The following is an 8,232-nucleotide window of genomic DNA, read 5'->3' on the forward strand; positions in this document are numbered from 1 at the left end:
TATATGTGTGTGTGTGTCTGTGTGTGTGAGACTGTGTGTGTGAGTGTGTGTAACATGTGCTTCTTTAGCATAAGCAGTTTTCATTTCTTGAGCCAATGGGGTGAACTACAGCTGAAGAAAAAAGTGATCTGAGACAAACTCAGGGACGCACAGTTACACGGTTGGGCGTGGTGGCCCACACCTAAAACTGGGAAGTGGAGGCAGGCAGAAAGAGTGGCAGTTGGATTAGCCCGTTACGTAACAGACTCAAGGGCTACACCAGAGCCTGCCTTTAAAGAACAAGCTGCATAGACGAGTGAAGATTCTCACCGGCACGGGCATTTGCCCACGCCTTTCACCTACTGCCTTTGAAGAACCCTTCTTTTGTCCAGATAGAAATCAGCCGCTACTGTCACCTAGTGCTGAAACAAAAGGCGACTTCTAAAATGGAACGAGGTCAGAGCCATGTGGCATCTTGTACGTGTTAAAAATGGACTGAGAACTCACCATCTGGCCGGAGATCTCTTGGGGAAGCAGGCTCCTTCTGTTGGGCATGAATAGAAGAAAAGCCCACCGAGCTTCATGCTGTGTATTCGTAGATAGCTGTGGCCATGTTTTGCACCCCCAACTGCAGTGTGCCCATCATTCAAACTTGCATCTTTAGAATGAGATGAATGCTATCACGTAACTAATTAATAAGTGGGCGGTGTAAAGCCGTGAGGGGCACAGGTCCTGCCTGGACAAAGGCAGACAGCGTGGGAGACGGGGAGTGGTGTGGGGGCGGCCTTAGGTTCCCTGGGCAGTGGGTGGGTGTGAAGGCCTGACAGGCCAGTGCAGGCCAAGTCTGACCAATGTCCCACAGCAACTAACCCACTCCTGTGGTAAAGGCCTCACTCTAGTCAGAGTGGAGCATGCGTGTAACTTAGCCTTAAAAGTCAACTCCTCTTCATGATGCCGCGTAGCAATTATATTTCATCCTATATTTCTATATAACCAGCAGTCCATAAAACTGCTGATTCATGAGACAACATGAACAATATGAAAAGCAATACACAAAGATCTACATACTCTACGATTCTACTTCTATGCCACTTTGAAAAAGAAAAAAGCTATAAGGAAAAACTCAAGGCATTGTTGGTTAGCATCTAGGATTATGAGGATGGCGGTGACTAAAAGGGACTGAGTGGGGATGGGGTGTATGTATGTGTGTGAGAGAGAGTCACTGTATGTGTGTGTATGTGTGTGTGAGTGTATATGTGTGTGTGTATGTGTGTATGAGTGAGTGTGTATATGTGTGTATGTGTGTGTCGTGTGTGTGTGAGTGTGTGTGTGTATATATATGTGAGTGTGTGTGTGAGTCAGTGTATGTGTGTGTATGTGTGTGTGAGTGTATATGTGTGTGTGTATGTGTGTATGAGTGAGTGTGTATATGTGTGTATGTGTGTGTGGTGTGTTTGTGAGTGTGTGTGTATATATATGTGAGTGTGTGTGTGAGTCAGTGTATGTGTGTGAGTGTATTGTGTATGTGTTAGTGTGTATGTGTGTGTGTGTATGTGTGTGTGTGTGACCAGTATGTTATGATTTGCATGACTACACACATCTGACAAAGACCATGGGATTGTACACATTAAAAAGTTAATTTTGCTATAAATTATTACTCATTATTCTTGAAAATCAATATAAATAAATTCCATATATGCTTTTCCACCACAGTGAACATATACGAAATTCTCCAAGTGTTCCTATGGAAGTTCCTTTTTTATGTTTTCATTAGACTTAAATTCCAGGTGCCCTCCCCCAATTTCTTTGGGTGGTAAAGGGAGGTAATCATAGTCCAGAGTATGTCAAAATCTCAAAGTCACTCCTAGATGCTGCAGGCTATAAACAGGAACCCCAGTGTCTGGGGTTAGATAGTTCCCCAGGGGTTCTTTATCAGGGAGACCCCAGAGGGCCAAAACAATATGAGCTCTTGCTCTCCCTCTTGGTTGCTCATTAGAACTCGGCGATAAGATACTGTCATCAAAGACACCGACTTCGGTGGCATGATAGAGAGAAACTAAGCTGGTGTTTCCTCTCTTTTCAGGGTCCTACAAGGTGCTTTTGTAGGCGTTGGAGAGAGAAAAGGTGTCAATTGTTCTACTCAGCTGTGAACCCTCCAAATTATGACACTAATCTGCAGGCAAGATAGTCCCACTGTACAGATGGTGGAGTAAACTGCTCTCTAACTGGATATGATGTGCTTTCCACTGGAGGGAACCCAGGCCTGATGCTGTAAATCTGGTCAAAATCCCCTGGCAGAGGACCACAATAGACCCTACTGTGGAAGCCTGTATCATTGTCCATCTAAGCTGGCACGGGCACCGAAATGCAGTCTGAATATGTATGTTTACACCCAGAGGCAACTGGGCTCTGGGTCTGACTCAGGAAAGCATCTTCACCCCAGTGGATGGTGGCGACTGCCCAGACTCACGTCTGCACAAGACATTGACAATGAATGGCGATTGAGCAGTCTGCGCTAAACAACGTGTGCACCCTGTCCCCTCTGAGGCTCAGTGAACACCGTGGAAGGGGACGGAAGAGTAAAAGAGCCAGGAAATAGGGAGAAGGGTGGCAAAATTCCATCTTACGGAGAAGGCACAGCCACTGTAACCACAAACTCAGCAGTTGCAGATGCGGGGACTGGGTCGCCTATGACTGTCAACAGTGAAGTGTTGGTTGGAGGAGGGGCTCAGGGAGCCTTACTCCCCAGTGCTGAACTATTTGCTAATTGCAGATTCGAGGACGTGGGGGATGCCATTGCCTTCAGTTGTGGACTCACTGAGGACAAGGTGCCAGTGGATAGTTCCAATCCGATGGTTAATCCATGAATCCGGGAAATGGGCTGGCAGGGAAGAAGGGCTTGGGGAGTAAGGGGGTGCCTAATCAGAATGAGTTATGTGCATCTATGAAATGGTTAAAGAAATGATTATTTAAGCTGGGCAGTGGTAGCGCACTCCTTTAATCCCAGCTCTTGGGAGGCAGAGAGCAGTGGAGCTCTGTGAGTTCGAGACCAGCCTGGTCTACAGAGTGAGTTCCAGGACAGGCTCCAAAGCTAGAGAAACCTTGTCTCGAAAAATCATAAACAGCAACAACAAAAAGAATTAATTATTTAAAAGCTCAAACCTTTATTTGTATAACAAGGAGGAGTCATCTAACAAATTCCAGGGTATTTCTTTTTACAACTTATATCTGGGGTTTAGAGAGATGAATTTGGGGTTAGAGCCTCCTTAAGTAATAGGGATGTGCACGGTACACATTCATACACACAGCCAAACACTAAACACATAAAAACAAAACTAAACAAATCTTAACTAAAGATCTGTATTGGGATTACCATCCACTTTGATATTTGTCCTCTATTACATGTTGGTATCCCTGTTGAGGTTTCTAATACTGTTTATGCATATTTATATACATTATTGTGAAATAATCTTACATATAGAAACTTACTTATTCTGGTGTTGGTCTCTAGCCACACCTTTAGCCTTTAAAACCCCTTATTGTTTTCTAAATTCCTGGATTACCATCTGTTACCACTTTCTGTCTGCCAAAGGGCTCACTTTGGCATTTTTCTCCCCGGTGCAAGTTTTCTGGTACAGAATTAATTCTCTTGTTTTGTTCTGTTTGTTTATCAGGAAATGTAGTTTTGCCTTTATATTGAAGGATATGTTTTGCTGAGTTCATAGCTTGCGGTATTTGGGTTTTCTTTCAGCCATTAAGGACAGTCTTCTGTTTTTTTTTTTTTTTTTTTTTTTTTTTTTTTTTTGATGTCACTGTTAGTAAGGAGAAGACAGGACTCACTTGGATTGTTGCCCTGTGTACAATATGTCGCTACCCTTAGGGTTCTTTCAAGACTTTCTTCCCACTCTAGGTCGGTGGTGGAAAAGTCACTGTTGAGGCGTCGCTCGGATTGCCCTGCTCAGGGCTTTCTGAGGTCCGTGATGATGCACAGGAGGCTTTATAGGTTTATGGGCTTTTTCTTTCCTTCTACCTAAGCTTGGGTTCCAGGGTGACTTATATTGTAAGGCTTGCATAGCTGAACCATCTCCTCTTGGAATGACACTTCTAAAACAACCACTTTGAGGCCATATGAGATGCAATTGCCTATTTCTGCTCTAAATTGATGAAGACTGTTGATTTGAAATGCCTTTTTTTTTGTACTCCTTGAAAGAAACAAATCTTAAGGAAAACTTTAACAATATTTCTGTGATAAAGAAGCAAGCTATGAATTGATCATTCCCAGACCACCATTAAGTGATCGAGAAAATGAAATTCTAAAAACAAATGTGGTTTCTTTAGGCTTCAACTTGATTATACCCATTACAAAGGTTTCAGGCAAACCTTCTTTCTTATATTTTTGTTTGTGAGCCTAGCCTTTAACATGTGAGCCATCTCTTCAGCCCACAAACCTTTTTGCAAAGATACATTTGGAGTGGCATACACACCAGATATATTACCTCTGTGTTTGCAGACTGTAATAACTTCATTACAAACTATATTTTTATACCCACAGTTACTTCTGGGAATAAAACTCAGTGCCAAAGAAACTGCTTTCACTATTTAAATAAATGAAATATAATCTCTTCAATTATTTAATGGGTCTAAGTTACCCCCGCTCAGGATGATTTTTTTTTCTAGTTCTATCCCTTTGCCTGTAAATTTCAAGATGTCATTGATTTTTTTTCCTGCTGAATAGTACTCCATTGTGTTAATGTACCATATTTTATTTGTCCATTCTTTGGTTGAGGAGTATCTATGCGGTTTCCAGGTTCTGGGTATTATGAATAATGCTGCTATGAACATAGTTGAGCAAATGTCCTTGTGGTATGAGTGTGCATCCTTTGGGTACATGCCCAAGAGTGGTATTGCTGGGTCTTGAGGTAGATTGATTCCCAATTTCCAGAGGAACTGCCATACTGATCTCCAAAGTGGCTGCTCAAGTTTGCACTCCCACCAGCAGTGGAGGAGAGTTCCCCTTTCTCCACATCCTCCAGCATAAGCTGTCATCAGTGTTTTTTATTATACCAGCCATTCTGACTGGTATAAGATAATATCTCAGAGTTATTTTGATTTGCATTTCCCTGATGGCGGAGGATGTTGAGCAATTCCATAAGTGCCTTTCGACCATTTGAGATTCTTCTGTTGAGATTTCTATTTTTAGATCTGTACTCCATTTTTTTTTTATTGGATTACTTGGTATTTTGATACCTAGTTTCTTGAATTCTTTGTATATTTTGGAGATCAACCCTCTGTCTGATGTGGGGTTGGTGAATATCTTTTCCTATTCTGTGGGCTGCTGTTTTGTCTTGTTGACTCTGTCCTTTGCCTTACAGAAGCTTCTCAGTTTCAGGAGGTCCAATTTATTAATTGTCGATCTCAGTGTCTATGCTACTGGTGTTATGTTCAGGAAGTGGTCTCCTGTGTCAATGGATTTGAGTATTGTTCATGGAGATAGATATGAATCTATTTGCAGACTTCTACATGTTGACATCCAATTATGCCAGCACCATTTGTTAAAGATGTTTTTCTTTTTCCATATTTCCTATGCGAACCTTACTTCACCATTGTCTTTGATGAGTCTATTACTTTGTGTGTTCAAATAAGTCAGCCACATTTAAAATATGTATTTGAATTTGAGTTTAAAGATAACCAAAAGAAGCAAAGTACTCTGAAGCTAACGAAAAAAATGGAATTCTAGTCATCTGTTTATGGCAAAAGTAGAACATGCTTATTAAATGTTTCATATTGACCAACATAAATACTAAGGAAGGGACATGAACTTAATATAGATAAAAACATCACCATTTAAATAAGCTAAATATTGCTAAGTCCTTTTAAATAATAATCTCAAGGTTCTGAAGTCATTTTCTTTTTTGGGGGGTGGGGTTCAAGACAAGATTTCTCTGTGTAGTTCTGACTGTCCTGGAACTTGCTCTGTATACCAGAATGACCTTTAATTCACAGAGATCCTCTTGCCTTTACATCCCGAGTACAGGGATTAAAGGGGTATGCCAACAGTGGCCAGCCTGAAGTCATTTTCTGAGTAAGCATGTTGCTGGGATTCTTGTGGTCTCTACCCAGGCCCATTTTAGTCACTAATTATACTCACTCTTCTTTGGTGGTTTTTAATATTTTCATTATTGTTAAAGCTTATTTGCTACCAAGAATGAATACTTAGCAAAAGTTTTACACCGGTATCCAATTGTTTCCTAGAAACTTCACTAGATATTTCATGTATTTTTTTAGTCCCAACTTGACCAAAATTAAACTCATGGTTTCTTCCTAAACCCAGGAATCCTTGTTTAATAATTAAATTAATTTATTTAATTACTGACACTCCATCCACTTCACCCCCCATGTTACAGACACTGCATCCTCTCTGTCCCTTATGGCTATACCCAGTCATCAAATTCTGTCAACATAAACCACGGGACATTTTAGAGATCATTATCCTACATGTATTACTCAAGTACTACTTGAGTGCATGCTCGCATTCTCTCTTAACACAATGGTATCCTAAATGACCTCTCTGCTATCAATTTGTCGCCTTATAATTGCCTCCCGTGCTACTACAGGGGAATTCTGAAACACTTCCTCGAAACCTCTTGAAAGAAGTGGTTATTTTTTTATTATTACTCATCTGTGCCTCCAGCGTAATAAATATATCCTCTGGTCTCAATAACTGTATCCTCAAAATTCATATACTGAAACCTAATTGCCAATGAAATGGTACTAAGAAGTGAGCCTCTGAGAGGCAATTAGGGCAACAGGAAGTTGTGACTAGTGCCCTTCCTTGTAAAATGGCTTGGGAGAGCCCGTTTGCTCCTGCGCTGTGAGGGACCTCGCTGAGAAGACCTACACGGAACAAAGAGCCCAAGCCAGACACTAAATTTTCCAGTTCCTCAGTGTGAGGCTTTCCAGCCTCTAGAGTTGCGATAAATAAATTTCTGCTCTTTATAAGTGTCTCGTTCTATAATATTTTTCTTGTAGTAGCCCAAATGGTCTCCGACTGAAATACACTGGGCTTTGAGTAAGGACCAAATGAAGCGGATCATGCTTGGTCCACCTTTAGTATATCATAAATAAACCCCATAAATCCTAATTGCATCAGAAATAGGGTTCTCTCAAGCACAGCCACTGTGTGCAGGTCTTTACCAATAGAACCCACCCTGGCTACGATGGCCGCGTATCTGCACTCAATGAATTCTTTGTAATCACACTGCTCCTGCACCGGCCGGCACTGGTTTTCTAACAGCTCGTATGACCCTGTTGCTCCGTAAATCTCCGCAGTGTGGCATTTCATTGAGTTTCTTTCTAAGTGACATCTTTCAGATGTGCAGAACTCAGTAGGCAGCAGGGAAATGATGTAGTTTAAAAGAATCCCTGGTTTGGTTCATAAGAGGACAGAGTGACATAAATTAATGCTGACACAGTGCCCTCTGTCAAAACAGCCTGCTGGTCTACAAAAATGATTCACGAGCAGCATATGTGTTGGTTAGAGAAGTGCAGAGGATCCCAGATGGCTGTGTCGCTTGATTTCTAAACAGTCAGACTTTTTAGAAGGGAGCAGGAGAGAAATTCGTATCCAGGTCACTTCTAACGCGTCTCCTGAGACGTCCTCTAAAGTTACTGCTCTTAAGCTCTCGGGAATTTATCTGACAAGCACTGGCTGCTTTATTGCAAGGCTGAGCGTCCCTGAAAACTGGCAGCAAGCTGGATGTTTACTAAGAATCATACTGAAGTAGTTTTTCTGCCTATTAGTTGTTTTCTTCTACTAGCCATACATTGCATATTCTATTATACTTTGCAAAGCAATTAACTGCAGCTTACCTTTGACCTAGTTAGAGCTTGTATAATTGGATCTTTCAACATTAAACAGCCTTTAATTTAAAAAAAAAATGACTTGAAATTTTGAATGGGTTGCTTTGAAATAGAGACACTTGCTAAGGGGAAATCTCAATCTACTTGAATAGGGGGTCAGTCTTGTCCAGTGACAAGCAATTTCTATCATAAACTTCATTATGTCATTACTTACACAGTGAAGAGCAAACCTCAAAATTTCAAGAAAATGAAAGAGAATTGAACAGTGCTGCCTCTGGGTCCTGGGTTACCAAGGGTGCATACAGGAGTACAAAGGGCATCTCAGCTGCCTGGCTGTGGGCATGTCTCTACGCCAACACCTCAGATATTTATACCTTCCACGTAATAACAGAG

The sequence above is a fragment of the Phodopus roborovskii genome, unplaced genomic scaffold (assembly GCF_943737965.1).
Source record: "Phodopus roborovskii unplaced genomic scaffold, PHOROB, whole genome shotgun sequence".
Taxonomy (NCBI): Eukaryota; Metazoa; Chordata; class Mammalia; order Rodentia; family Cricetidae; genus Phodopus; species Phodopus roborovskii.